Genomic DNA, 14,513 nt, shown 5'->3' on the forward strand with positions numbered 1-14,513 from the left:
TATATATATATATATATGAATTATATGAAAATCTACATGGTCATTTATATCTGTCATCTATGTATCTTTGTGACCATCTATCTATCACACGTGTATCTGTCATCTATGTATTGATCTATCTCAAAATCACCCTTCCAGCTTAGAGCAAGTCTGTCATCGGTGGCCTGGGTGGAGGATTGTGTCCCATCCCTTGGCATTTAAGCCAGGTTAACTCTATCATCTTCCTAAGAGACTGGGGGATACCAACTTTTCTGTCATTTAGGAACAGTGGTCTTGCCTGAGGAAGCCCTGGTGGGCTAGAGCTCTCTGTTCTCTACCTCTGAGCCTGCCTTCCTACCTGGTTACCCACTTGCTTAGTCCTTGGATTGACCCTCCCTCCCCCCTCAAGTCAGACTTAATCCCTTCATAAGCACAGATCCCGGAAAGGCCAGATGTCTCCAGCACCTTGAGCCAAGAATTCAAAACCAAGTGCTGGCTTTTGCCTCACTTTGCTGAGCAAGTATTAACTGTAACTTCCTCCATACAGGTAATCATTGGGGCTGACACAGGCTGGCAAGGAAGGGGCCTTGTGCTTGCCCTCAGAATTCCTACCTGCTTCCTGAAATAGGGAAAGAAGCTTGTTTCAAAAGGTAAAAGAGAAGTCTCAAGTGTGGTTACAGGTTTTATTTAAGGGTATCTTTCTTTTCTTCTTCAGAAAGACAGCTGTCACATGTGCGTGAGCTGAAAGTCCACGAAAGAAATACAATTAAAACTTCATGTAGGAACTCTGCACATGAGCTCTAATCAATACTAACAAAGGTCAAATTTTAATTCGGTAAACTTTGATTAAATAACTAAGCACAAATAATCACTATACTAATCTGAAACTGCTGAAAACTACGACAAATATGTGAGGGAGTGAACTTTTGGAGTAAGCGTGTTTTGTTGATTTTCACACACACACACACACACACACACACACACACACACACACACACACACANATACTAACACTACACTTTTTTTTTTTGGTTTTTTGAGACAGGGTTTCTCTGTGTAGCCCTGGCTGTCCTGGAACTCACTTTGTAGACCAGGCTGACCTCGAACTCAGAAATCCGCTTGCCTCTGCCTCCCAAGTGCTGGGATTAAAGGCATGCGCCACCACGCCTGCCTCAACACTACACTTTTAATACACTAGGCACCATGTCTAGCTGGTTTTGGCTCACTGAATCCTAATGTTAAGATTATGACGGTCTCTTAGCATCAGTGTTTGTGATTGTGAATAAAGAGACTATTTCCCCTTTGTATTGATAATCGAGTGGCATATCCACAGGGGAAACTCTAAACAATTTAATCTATTAAATACTATAGATACCACAAATGAGCAAATGGTACCTACAAGGAGATGATGCAGTAATTCTTTATGACAAAGATAACATTTATACACAGACACACACATGTACACACACACACATACAGGCACATGCACATGTGGGGTATGTGTCATCAGAAGAACTGGCATGGAACTGGTGAGGTGGAACATGCACAAATCCCGGATAGATCACAAAATTGAGATTAGAATCTGACCCTGAGACCTGCAGGAGTAGGGCTAACCCCCCCCCGTTTCTGTGCCTGCCTAGGAGCATGTAACCCAGAGGCTGTCCCCCCACCAGCTGGTCACAAGTGGTAAGTCACATAGCACAGCACCTAGAGTCCTTCCCCAGGCAAATGAGGCATCTTAGTAGTCTTGGCCTTTAGCCAATGATCTTTTTCCTCCCTGGATATTCTCATACCTCTCCTCAAGACTATATAGCCCTTGGTTCACCCCAAATAAAGGCTACGAGTTCAAACTTAATAAAGACAAACAAGTTAAGACCGACTCAGAGAGCTGCTTTACTAAAGTTTGTCAGAGAAAGCCTTCATCTAAAAGGCCATGACACTAAGATCCTTGGAAAAGGCGTTCATCCTTAACCTCCCTGACACTCACTCTCAACCAGACCAGTATCCTGCTCATCATAGACTCTGCTTTATCCTCCCCAGGTGGACTACAGACACCACCTGTTCTAGACTTGACCCAGTCCTCTTGGAGCAGGCGTCACCCAACACCCTAGAAGGAGAGGCAGAACACAGAACCTCTCTCTCTCTCTCTCTCTCTCTCTCTCTCTCTCACACACACACACACACACACACACACACACACACACACACACACACACATGTTTTTGTACGCAACTACCTATCCATGTAATTCTTTGATTTGTTTCCCAGCACATCTTGTAAAAGGTAAGGTTTGTGAGCATGCCCCCAGGCCTCTGAGAATGTTCGCTGGCTAAAACTGATGGTGTTATTTCCCCAGAAATAAAAGTAAGATATATTCAAATTACAATAGAAAGCACAATGCAATTATCGCATGCATTTACTGCTCCGTGCAGCCCACATTCTTCTATACTGAGGACCTCTTGTGGTTCTCTGTTTCCTGCTAGGGGAAGTAAATGGGAACCCTCATCATGACAGCAGATCCCTTCCTCCTCAGCCTGTGCTCCTCAGAAGCCAGGGTGCTGACTCACTGAACAAAATTATCTGCAGACACTTCAAGATCAGAGGCCAGCTCCACTGCTCTGCCCAAAGAACTCTGAGAGACAGGAAGCTGGAGTCTGGGAGAATGATAGGAGCTTCTTGGAAACCCCCAAACTCTACGCTTGCTCTTTGTCCTAGGTTAGAAAAAACATAATTTTTTTTTTTTTTTTTAATCTCCCATGCGCTGTCTGAACTCTTGTTGAGTGGCTCCCCCTACCTGGCTCTTGAAAAGTTATTCCTTCATGGACCTATTCTGACCATCACCCGTTCAAAGATTTGAAAACTGGGCTGTCTGTTTTAGATGGTAGAAACGAGACAAGTACAGTGGCCTGAACCAATAATAGGTTTGGAGAACTCTGAGGTAGGCAGACATCCCTTCCCTTAGGAACCGATGGAAGAAAGGGCCTTAGGAAGCACTGTGCTCTTTTTCCAACCAGCACACTTGAGATTTAGTCACTACCTTGGCCTGTGATAAGTCACAGACATAAAGAATCAAGCTGCTCATTGATATTAAATACCAAAGCTGGCATTTGTATTTGGCAGTTGGGCATAGTGACATGTTTACAGTTTCAGCATCTGGAAGTCAGGAGAGTCATGAATTCTAGGCTAGCCTGTGATACATAGCAAGACTCAGTCTAAAAAATAAAAAAATAAAAATAATAAAGAAAAAAGTGTTTGTTGTTAATTAATAACAATTATTAATTATCAATTAAGGTATTGAAACCTGGCCTTTTTAAAAACTTTTTTGTTTTTTGTTTTTGTTTTTTGTTTTTGTTTGTTTGTATTTCCTAAAGGGAGTTGTGTTAGATTGAGAGCACTGGTTGCTCTACTGGAGGACCTGGGTAGGCTTCCAGTTCCTGATACCCATGTGGAAGGAAGCTGACAGTTCCAGGGGATGTACTACACCTTCTTCTGACCTCTGCAGGCACCAGGCATGCAGGGCCTACAGAGACACGCTTACAGGCAAATCAAGCATACACATTAAACATAAAAATAACTACGAGAACTGTTTTACTTATGGAATGAGGTGAATCTGTGTCTAACCCTTGCATATGAAAGGATGAAGATTTCATTTTAGTGAACCACACCCCAAGTCAGGGATTTTTAACGCTGGCAGGTCACTTCCCACTCTCTAAATGGAAATCATAAGAAGCAAGTAGTTAGCTAAATTACTAGTCATATAACCAGCAGATTATTAAGATCAGGGTACGACTGCACAGGCTTACTGAGCTATGGTCCCATGGCGAGTTACTTACTGTGGGAAAGACGTCTAGACCAAATACCCACTCAGGTGAGCGGCTCTGCACTTCTGGAGGGCAGAAAGCGGAGATCTGAGGTTTGCTGGTGCAAAAGGCAGGCTCGATTTCAGGGAACCTTTGATCCCGGTGCAAATTATGTTCACAGAATCTGAGAAAGGCCACAGACACTTCCTGGGGAGAACAGTCCTTCCTCTCCCCTAACTGTTTCTTGCTCTTGTCACATGAGGTCCCTGGGTACACATCCTCTCCTCTGGTTCTAATCCTACTTTCAATCCCAAATTCTGCTTAAAGTCAAAATATTTTTGCTTCTAACTCCCTGTCTCACATCTGACCACACGGAGGATAATTATACCAGTGCTCTGGAAGATGTATAATTTGTTTAGAATTGCTTAAATTCATCTCCTTAGTAGTGTGTGTGTGTGTGTGTGTGTGTGTGTGTGGCCTTCAGAAGCTACTTCGCAGGTGTCGTGTCTCTCCTTCCACATGTAGGTACCAGGGATTGAACTCAGATTGTCCATCTTGGAGGCAGAGACCCTCATTGGCTGACTCATTTCACCAAGCCTAAACGTTTCGCAACACATGAACTGGCACATCATTTCTGCTCTCCAACGTCCTGATGCTGAAGAGAGTTCCTGATGGGAAGTTATTTATAGACCCTGGAGACAGCAGCGACCGTGAGACTAAACATGCAGTTCCTTAGTGCACACATGACATTCTGGGGCAAGCATAATTTTTTTACAGCACACTTCGGAAGCTCGATCAACACCGCTTGCTGGATGTTTCCAGAATATTCTTAACGAATATGTGAAAACCAGGATTGGAAAATAAAACAAACAATAACAACAACAACAAATTAGATCAACTCATTGTTGTGGAGATTCTGGCTTCCAAAAATCCTGCTGACTGCAGCACAGGTAAATAAATGTATAATAAATGTATAAAACACAAACACATGAAGCAACACAATGTGCCAGCATTGGTTCGGCCATTCCCTCACAGAATTCTCATGATTCATTTGGGGGAATTCAACACCAATTTTGACTTTGTACCCTACTGGCTTAAAAAGTCATGCTCTGATGATAAACTGCATAGGTTTATTTTCAAATAGATAAATAAATAAATAAATAAATAAATAAATAAATAAATAAATACTGTGCACCATTGCCCAGCTACAGACATTATTTAGCAGTCAGTTGACTATTGGTTTTAGAGAGGCGGTGCGTGGCTGACATAAATGCTGTCTTGAGTCTGTTGCATACTTGGGTCTGCTTGTCCTTGTTTTCTTCTTGGCTGATGATGTCATGACATCATCACAGCAGAACTGAAATTCCTACTGAAATTACACTTCACGACAAACAAGACATGAGCCAAGAACGCCATTCACTGTGTTTTCCCACAAATAAATGCTACAATGTCCTGTGAGAACTTTGTATGTGCTTTTAGAGACATGGGAATCATTTGACAGTATTTACTTTTCTAGTTGAGCTCATTATATAGAAATAAAAAATTAAAGGAACAAGACTAACCTTTGAGTGCCAACGAGTTAACCTGTCCCTTCTTTAAATTCAGTGGCCTATATCTAGATTTTTCTAGAGTTTTCTAAGTTGCTGTAACATTGAGGAACTCTTCTGAAGGCGCATTGAAATGTTGGGTGTGTGGATGGTTTCTGGACCACCTAATTCACTACTGAAAAGATAATTTATTTAAACTGGGAGAAGGAAAACCTTTTATAAATTAATGTTGTACTTTAAAGACATGGGAATATTTTAGCCTGCATATGTTGATTCCTATCACAGTGTTCTAAATCACTATTAAAGTTATTTACTTTTTTGTTTATGAGTGTTTGCCCGGATGTATGCATGTGCACCATGCGTGTCATTGGATGCTTGTAAGCCACCAGGTGGCTACTGGGAACAGATCTCAGATTCTCTGCAAGAACAGCACGTGCTCTTAGCCAGTGAGCCATCTCTCCAGCCCCTCCCTTATGGTGATTCTTAATGCCAAATAAATCAAAATGCCAGGATGAATGAATTTATTTTCCATTTCATTGAAAGATCTTCTATGCTGAGATGTTCTAGGGTGACGGTTGTTATCTAGGCAATATGAAGGGACTTTGCTAAGTAACAGAAACCCACGTTCCTTGTTTATTCTATGATTTCTGCATTTATCTCCTGTATTTAGTATATAATAAACAAACAACCAGTGACCTGGAAGAAAAGAATGCAGATTATTAGAAACTCCAGCACTAACGTGGATGAAGGGGGCACTGAGGAAGAAATCAATCTGGACTCATTTAGGTAGATAAGCTTCGTGACTTGGTCTCTAGGAATAGCTTTAAAGAGATGATTTGATACTTCCGTAGATTATATGTTTGTGCATCAAAATAGTCCACGATGTCAAGTAAACCTCTACAAAATTGGCCAAAATTTTGAAATTTAAAATGACGTCACTGTTGTCTTCTTCAAAATCTTGACTCCTATTTTAATGTAGAACTAAATTTTGCATGCCATTCCTGTTACCTTTAAATGAATGTCACATAAGTGGCTATTGATTTTTAACATTAGCACAACTGTACTACTTTGCATATCATACCAAATTATTTTTAATTTGAAAACTGCATGTATCATCTTGAAGTCGTGTGAAAGTTGAGAATGTGCTAGAAGGTCTGTTCATAAAAGAGACAATTTGTGTCTCACCTTACCTGGAGAAAAAGTGAATCACTATCTGTTGTTAAGTAAAAGGAATGATGGTAATATTTTAAAATGTGATATGAACTTATGTCTGGGGAACAATTATGAATATGTGCCTTGAATGAGACACTCCTAGAGTAAGAGATCAGCATTTCAATAAGTTGCAACGGCCATTTGATCCCTCATTTTGATTATACAGAACATAAACACCTTGTCATATTGTCATATGCATTAAGTTGTGGTTATAAACACTGCTAGGAGAGATTCTCATAGGAAAAGTTCATAGATGGAATTTAAAGCACCAATATTGTGACCACTTATGGTAGCTAATATTTTCCCACCTGCTGGCAGTGCTGGGATCTATGCTGGCAGCTAGAGAAGAAGGAGGAGGAAGAGGAGGAGGGGGAAGAGGAGGAGGGCAAAGAGAAGGAGGAGGAAAAGAAGAAGGAGAAGGAGGAGAAGGAGAAGGAGAGGGAGAAGGAAAGGAGAAAGAGAAGGAGAAGGAGAAAAAGGAGCAGCAGCAGTGTAGCATGAAGCTAAGGACCCAGTCTGAATGCAGAAAGCCAGTAAACACCATATAGTCAAGCCAACACCTTTTTGTCCCCCACCAACTCAACTCTTCAATTGTTCTGTGCAATTACTTCAACTCACTTTTTGCCTTGCTTGCACTCTCTTTTTTTTTGTTGTTTTTTAATCACACAGATATGTCCCAGCAAAGACACACTCAAGATGCACTGAAGGCATTTGATGTACTAGGAAAACATCTCTAGACATAAGGGGATTGGGAGAAAAACATAGCATAACGATCTTGTCAACATTAAAAACTATTGCATTGGCTTGACACTTAGGGAATTTATTCTTTATCAATCTTAGTAAGTACACGGTGATTTACATAATATCTCACTTCATATTAGATCTTTACAGACATGAGATGTCTGTGATGTAAATAAACATAATCAAAACTTCAATATCTGTGGTCAACAGTAATCCAACATGATCCAAATTTATCTAAGACCAGACCGAGCACTGAAAAAAATGATTTTTAAAAACTTAAAACATAAAAACATAAAAATATCTTAAAAGAAACTCAGGACATAGGAACAAAAATACAAATACGTTCAGTCATACACAGTCTAGACTGCGTCGCCTCTCTATTTTTTTGCATTCCACAATCTTTAAGCATAGGCATATAATAGTGTTCAAGATGTGGTTTTCATATTTAATATAAAGTTGTAGAGTGAACAATATTAAAAAGCAAAAACCACAGACACATGGAATCTCTGGATTAAGCATTTCTTAAGATACAAAGACCCTTTGTCTTAAGGGAAGAAGTGGATGTTTTCATAAATACCACATCATTGAAAGTATGCTGGAGACCTCCTGGGTAACCCTCTGCCTTGTTATGGAAGCCAAGCCCCTTCCAATACCAGGAGAGTCACAGCTTCCTAAATGCAGGACCCATGTAAATGATGCCGGTACTTACCCCTGACGAAATGGCTTTCCATGTCAGCTACAGTTTTAGGTGCCCCATTCTTACCTAATCTTGTCAGAGACCAGATTCAAATGACACTGACTGGCAAACAAATAGTGAAATTTCAGTGTCCAGCCCTCTGGACTTCAAACTATCGCCTCATTCTCAAAGAATTCTCCATCATATGCATGCCTGGCTCCTGGCTCCTGGCTCCTGGCTCCTAGTTCCTGGCTACTTTCTATCTTCAGAAGCTGACTCACTCCAAGCTCTGCTCATGAAGCTTATCATTATCTTGTCCAAAGGGGGGGGGGGGGAAGCACTTCAGACTTGAATGCCCTCAGACTTGAGAAGCTAGAGAAAGGAAGAGCCATGAGGGAAATATTAACAGCCAATGTGGTTGGCTTCCCCCTATAGAAATGCCATGTTGGAAGACAAATGAACAAAAACAACAACAAAAGATTTTGCAGTATCTCCTTGTAAATATTGTTCTTAGGTGTTTACTGCATTTTAAACTTGGTCACTTTCCAGATCGACTTTTTGAGTTCTCATAGAGGCATTGATACATCATGATATGACTTAGCTCCCCATTTCATATAAGCTGCTCATATTCTCTTATGCTTATTAATTTTGGAACTACTTAAATGTTTGGTCTAATGAGCTTCACTGTGGGGGGCGGGGGAGTGGCCTGATGCTTGCATGCTGTTAAAACGAAAATGAGCAAGATACCTTTCTGATTGAACATTCCCACCTTGTACCTGAAGATTGGTGTTCCAGCAATGCAGACATATGGTTTCCTGGATCTTACATGCCATTATGTGAAGATATTTGGCCCCCAAGGAGAACATTTTAAAGGTAATCAATGCTACCTCAGAGACATTTTAAAATGTGCATTCTTTAGAAAAATAAATGAGCGGTATTTCACTCAAAGTTAAAGGGAGAAAATAACACAACTATTTTACCAAGTCCACCTAAAACCTCCCGATTCCCTTAATTGTCACAGCTCTGGAGCAAAGTTTCAAGTTTAAGACAGAAAAATCAACCCAAAATTCCCACAGCAGAAAATCAGATTATCACCATATCTGAAGCTGGTGGTAGTTCTTTGAATCTCAGAACGTTTCATAAGGTCCAACCCATCTGCCACAGCAGAACAATGATTCAGGAATTTGAAATTAATTCTGCATTCATTACCCAACATTCTCACAGCCTATATTAAAAATAGTAGACACACAGGAAGTCCCCAGTTAGCATCTCCTCTAAGTTTTAAGAAACTCAAATTATTGAGTCTTCTTTCTAAGAACCAGCAAAGACACTGAAGGAGCATCTAACCAGCTATTCAGAGAGAATTCTCTCAGCCAAACCAATTGATTTCCATTGATAAGCTGTAAGGACCTGATTCAAAAGACCACCTTGGCAGCCTGCTTTACCTTTCCACTCCCCTCTGCTCTGCAGTCTCCACAGCAGCACAGGGCTCTGTCTGCTCTCCTGCTCCTTTCATTGCAGAGTGAGATACCCACTCCTTCTTTAAACAGCATTAAAAACAGACTGCAAAATACTCCTCAGTGCAGCACGCTCCAACAGGGCGATTGCTACAGTTCTCAAGTAACCACACTCAACTGGGATCTATGACAAGCAGTCACTGGGAGATTGGCAATGTGCAAATCTAATAACACACACACACACACACACACACACACACACACACACACACACACACACTTCTCTGGGTCTGAACTGAATTATCAGCAAAAAGAAATCACCATGTAGTAAATGAAATTAAGTCACCAAGAAACCTAATGGTATTCCCCGGAGGAGCTGTTTAAGTTTCTTTAAATATGCCTCATCCAAAGTACTGTTAAATAAGCACTCACCGAGAAGCATAGTTACTTTGTCATTTGGACGACATAAATCATACCCAGAGAGGAGATACTAAGACATGTATAATACGATGGTCTAAAGCAATGCCTTTAAATTTACACTGAAACCAAATCATATTAGCACAGATAAGCACAGCAAGAGATGATCTTTTCCCAGTCTTTTAGCATGGAAACATGTATCACTTTAAAAAGACATCTAAATTTATTCTCTGGATATATAAAAATAGCTTGCCAGTCAAAGCGATTAGAAAGCAAAAGAAGATGACAAAGGACACTGAGATCAGACATAAGCAGGTACATACCTTGAAGAGCTACATAACCCCGAAGACAGGGTCTCTCGTGTTAAGATCACTCTGCTATTTGAAGGAAGCATAACCAGCTCCCGTGCCTTCCAAATGACTGTCTTTCATGAAAATGACATTAGCTAAAATGCTATTCAGACATCAAGCCCAATAGTAACATAATCCTGAAGGAGAGGGTCTACTCGGGCTGAAGAGCGTATCAAAGGCTTTCTGACTTTCACAGAATTACAAAAAAAGAAAAAGAAAAGAAAAAAGAAAGAAAGAATGAATGAATGAACGAAAGAAAGAATGAACGAAAGAAAGAAAGAGGAGTGCCTTCCTGCCTGCCCTGTCTACTTTGCTGCTTACTTAAAGCAGTAAACTGCAGAGTTGGGTTCCAAGGCAGATGAGGAAGGGGTGGACACAGTTTAGATTCATTCTGCATTGGAGCAAATTTTGAAAAAAAAAATACAGATTCATTTCCATTTTAGAGACTGTCATTCTAGCTTGCAGAAGCTGCATCCTTTGAGAAGGTAGAGAGCGAAGTGATGGGACCATTTCTAGCAACCTCACCTTACACCTCCCATCCCGCCATGACATTAACTTCCTCGTTGATTTTTTTTTTTAGAGACTTATGCTCCAGCCATAGTCTGTGTCTGTAAAAGGTGATCAAGCTTTGAATTTAATACATCCATGACATCAATGCTAAGCCATGTAATTTCTCTTCCGAAGAAACTTTTTAAAACACTTGCCTGATACAGATCCAATCCTACTATCACATTTATCACCCGAGACAGCTAACGTTACACTGGAGGCTGTCATGGAAATGACTTCAAAATTATAAAAAAAAAAAAAAAAAAAAAAAAACAACAACAAAAAACAAAAATATTATCCCCCTCTCTGTCCCTTCTCCAACCTCTTGGGACCCAGGACCTCTGTGGGAACTTAGGAAAGTGACAAGTTTTCAACTGAAACAAGAGAATATCCAAACTTGGCACCATAAAACCCAGATAAAATTACTGGAAACTTATGTTACAGAAAGCATCGTCCCTTTCAATTCTCTTCCCAGATTTCAATTTCTGCCTGCTTTGGGGGAAAGAGAGTCCACCCATGCCTTCGGCCGAGACATAGAAACAAGATAAACAACACAGAAACGACAAACAGGTCAAAGGGAAAGCACAGATAGATGGTAGAAAGAAAAAAAGGGGGGAGGGGGCGGCAGAAGCAGAAAGCCCCAACAGCAAGACACAAAAGGCTTGTGATGGATGCTCACTTCGGAAGACTTGGCTCTTTACCTGAAGGAACAGTGGAGTGACCCAGCGTCCCGGGTGCCTTGACTGACTGGATTTCGTTTGGGGCTTTTGTGAATAATTATTGTTTCTCAGTGAATGCTTTGGTTGGGTCAGTTTGGTTTGTGGCTCGCCTTTGTTGTTTGGTCGATTTATTTTAACTGCTAGCAAAAGGAGCCCTCGGCTTGGAGGCAGGGGTCCTCACGTTGCCCAGGCACAGCGCTGGTGGGGAACGCGTGGCTGCGGCTGTCGGACTGTCGCCGCTCCAGACGCTTGGAGGTCGTCGCTGCTAGAGAGCCTGTATGTCACCCCAGGTTGCTGAGCTCCTGTCTGTCTATTTGCCTGTCTGTCAGTCTGTCTGCTTCAGGAAAGGGGTTGGGGGTGCTGTCCAGGTTTTGCTCTGCTCCTCTCTCTTGGGAGTAGCCACCTTCTCCTGCAGCCAGTCCTTGCGCTGATCTGTCCGCCCCTCTGCGACCTGCGGTCCCACCAGCAATGCGGGAACCGGGTGACTGTCGTTGGAGCCCCGCAACGTCTCTGCTACTTTGCTACTTTGCGCCCCGGCCACTTCTCCAGGTCGGGTGGGAGGAGGTGACTGCAGGGAGCGAGTGTGAGGGGCTGGCTGTCCCTGTCCCTCCCTCTCCCTCTCCGTCTCTCTGCCCGCTGCGTGCTCCCTCTTCTCTCTCTCCTCTTCTCTGTCTCTCCTCTCCTCTTCTCTCCCCCCCTCTCTCTTCTCTCGCCCTTCTCTCTCTCTCTCTCTCTCTCTCTCTCTCTCTCTCTCTCTCTCTCTCTCTCTCTCNCTCTCTCTCTCTCTCTCTCTCTCTCTCTCTCTCTCTCTCTCTCTCTCTCTCCCTCGCTCGCAGGATTTCGATCTCTCTGGCTGAGTACATCCCACTTCAGGTCACTCTGGCAGTCCTGCCGGAGTCAGCAGCCTCAGTGGGGGCCCCCTGACATCCCCGCCCGGCCATGCCCTCCCACAGGGCTGGCTAGGCTCCCAGGCAGCGCCCAGCTCCTCCCAGCCAGCCGAAGACGCGTCCAGCCGGGCGGGCACCAAGAGCACCAAAAGCATTGCACATGCCTCCCCCACCCCATAGCTCCTGCCCAAGACCCGTGCTGGCGACCCCTCTGCAGAGGGAGATGGTCCTGAGGGGACGCTTGGTGATGCCCGGTCGCTGGGCCACCACGCAAAGCCGAGGCTTGAGCGCAGCCAGCACCTGCTCTGTGCGCCAGGCGCTGCCATACCCACTGCTCTCGCCACCCCTGGGCTGGAGACAAAGCGCATGAGCCACGCGCGCGGCAGCGCGAGCATCATTAATCAGAGAGGAAACTGGCGCGCTGCCCCGGCCCCGCCACCCTTCCTCTCCCTCCCAGCCATCAGGCGCGCCCCGGAGCCCAGCCTTTGCCTACCTCGCTAGGGTACCACCTCGTCCTAGGATTGTTTGGCCAGAGCTTCTGGGGTTCTGGTACTTCGCGCTTACTCTCCGAGGCCAAGTGCGGAAAACAGCCCAGAGCAGCAACACCTCACCCCACCCAAGAAATGATACTCAGCTTTGAGCTCATGGATGCCCAGGCTTTAGAGCTGAGAGAGACTACAAGTCCTGAGGCTCAGCGAGGCTGGTCCTCTGGATGCAAGACCGCCCAGATCACTGCTGCCTGCCCCGCTGGGCGCTGATGCGCTGACTGAGAGAAACCTAGCACTGCAGAGCCCAGAGGGGTAGGGCTGGGGCAGGGAGCAGAGTTGACACCTGAAGAAATAAAAGCTCTGATTTACCCATTTGTTTTGGAGATGAATACTATTTTTATTATGTGCAATTCTTTTTTTTTTTTTTCATAATCTAAGGGCACACTACCAAGAGGAGGAAAAAGTACAGTGAAGAGTGAATAAATTTCTGGAATACCTCCCACCCGCTAGCGACTATACATCCTACTTTCTGACAGCATAGGTCACCATCCAAGACAGGCCATTCTAGCTTCCTACCCCCAGCTGAGAGCAAGGCATTGGATTCTGCCCTTCTTGGCTGGCTTATTATTAATGGGTAGCAAAATTATAGTCGCACACTTCTGTGTGCAACTGCCAAAGCTCATTTTAACAATATCCAATACCCAAGCTTCTGAGATGCAGACAGTGAGTTAAGTGTGGATCTGCTGCAATGTACAATATATTGACAACAAGAGCTTAGCAGTTGGTGATTAGTAACCCCATGAACAAACAACAAATATATAACTACCATAAACTATGCTATGAAAATCTCTTCTTCTATTTATTTATTTATTTATTTATTTATTTATTTATTTATTTATTGACTTCTATTTAGGTACACCTACCTTTAATGGTAGTCGTTAAAAAAATGAAAAACAAACACTAGGCTTATAAGGCACATGGCTTCCGTGGTGTTCTAGAAGAGTGATTTGCACAGAATCTTTATGGTCATGCTGCCGTGTGTGTGTGTGTGTGTGTGTGTGTGTGTGTGTGTGTGTGTTCGCTCACGCATGTGTACACTGCAGGGAGTAGGAGGTTGGACTGGTCCCTGCTGAACAGATCATTATTCTCTAGCTGTTAGCATCTCCCTCTGGGTTTCCACTTCTGCAGGGCAGGACAAATCCACAGCAGAAAGTTTCAGGCAAAAGGATTCTCCAGCTTCCAGGACCCAGAAGCACTTTGGTTTTAGCTCCGTCTTTCCTGCTAACTCCTCTCAAAACGTATTGGTAAGTGTTTTCCAGCCACTTGGAATATAACAGAAAAAAAATCAAAATGTTTCTAATCATAAACTAATCATATTTAATCCTAATAACCAAACACTAATTTTCTTCTTGGGGAAGTGTGTTAAGTTGTGTATGTGGTCAGTGTAGATATCTTCTCATACACATATACCTGTGCAACCCCACATAGAATCCAGTTCTGTAAACCAGAACAGAAATGGCAGCTTTTGAAAAGGAGAGGGGAATTCTGTGAGAATCCTGGTTTTAAAAAACAAAACAAACAAACAAACAAACAAACACCCTAGCACTTAGACTGAGGAAAAGTTTCTAAATCTTAACAATAATGGACAAACTAGATGATGATATTTAAAGCAACATCTCTTGTGAATTTTTTAA

The 14,513-nt window shown here is 42.9% G+C and overlaps 1 protein-coding gene and 1 long non-coding RNA gene across 27 annotated transcripts in view; one reads left to right on the plus strand and one right to left on the minus strand.

Annotated features, from left to right (window-relative positions):
* Window positions 1-13,158, minus strand: part of Arpp21 (cAMP regulated phosphoprotein 21) — a 176,986-nt gene extending 163,828 nt beyond the window's left edge. For 4 of the 26 annotated variants that reach the window (XM_029542955.1, XM_029542936.1, XM_029542931.1 and 1 more), the window contains exon 1: window positions 11,427-12,092. The gene's annotated coding sequence lies outside the window, so the exon portion shown is untranslated. Of the gene's footprint in view, window positions 1-7,988; window positions 9,336-9,400; window positions 10,048-10,152; window positions 10,949-11,426; window positions 12,093-12,824 lie in introns of those variants that run through there. The other 22 variants (XM_029542953.1, XM_029542932.1, XM_029542934.1 and 19 more) reach the window with 12 other exon arrangements.
* LOC110328534 overlaps window positions 11,396-14,513 on the plus strand; it is a 108,841-nt gene continuing 105,723 nt past the window's right edge. Inside the window, exon 1 of the long non-coding RNA XR_002380863.1 lies at window positions 11,396-11,494. This is a non-coding gene — a long non-coding RNA (uncharacterized LOC110328534). The remainder of the gene's footprint in view (window positions 11,495-14,513) is intronic.

Source organism: Mus pahari, chromosome 10 (assembly GCF_900095145.1).
Source record: "Mus pahari chromosome 10, PAHARI_EIJ_v1.1, whole genome shotgun sequence".
Classification (NCBI taxonomy): domain Eukaryota; kingdom Metazoa; phylum Chordata; class Mammalia; order Rodentia; family Muridae; genus Mus; species Mus pahari.